This window comes from Egretta garzetta, unplaced genomic scaffold (genome assembly GCF_000687185.1).
Source record: "Egretta garzetta isolate BGI_Z169 unplaced genomic scaffold, ASM68718v1 scaffold59, whole genome shotgun sequence".
NCBI lineage: Eukaryota > Metazoa > Chordata > Aves > Pelecaniformes > Ardeidae > Egretta > Egretta garzetta.
The window spans coordinates 247,528-248,009 of record NW_009267230.1 but is presented as its reverse complement, the minus strand read 5'-3'; the positions used below and the strand labels follow the sequence as shown (position 1 = coordinate 248,009).

The following is a 482-nucleotide window of genomic DNA, read 5'->3' as shown; positions in this document are numbered from 1 at the left end:
GGGAGCTACTGAAATGGGGTCAGCGAAGGGATGACAAGTGGTCCCTTGATTCAGAAATTCTTCTGAGACTATTTATATCCACTTCGTTTTTCAGAGACGGGTGCTCCAGGACTCGGTGGAGGTGGGAACTCTCCTAACAGTCCCTTGTCTTCGGCTGAGAGCCCCAGACTTGCTGCTAAGAGATCTTCATTCGTGCTGCTCTGCAGAAAGCGCTAGAGAAAACAAAGCACCATGTACACCTTCTTGAAATTCAGCAGCAAAGTTTCTAACCAAGGAGTCATGGACAGTCTGATTACTCGCCGCATGGGAAGACATGGAAATGCACAAAAGCGTGATGCCAAAGAAATGGATTTGCCCCAAAATGTCACACCCATGATGCAGAAGCCCTCCAGATGGCTGTGGACCATCTTGCTGGGCCTCATCCTGTTCATTGCGGCGGTGGTGGCCTGGTGCTACTACACGGTGTCCCTGCGGAAGGCGGA

General features: G+C 51.0%; 1 protein-coding gene across 1 annotated transcript in view; it reads left to right on the top strand.

Moving 5' to 3' along the window:
- Positions 1–482, top strand: part of MYORG (myogenesis regulating glycosidase (putative)) — a 4,519-nt gene that overhangs the window by 2,194 nt on the left and 1,843 nt on the right. The window lies entirely within an intron of this gene.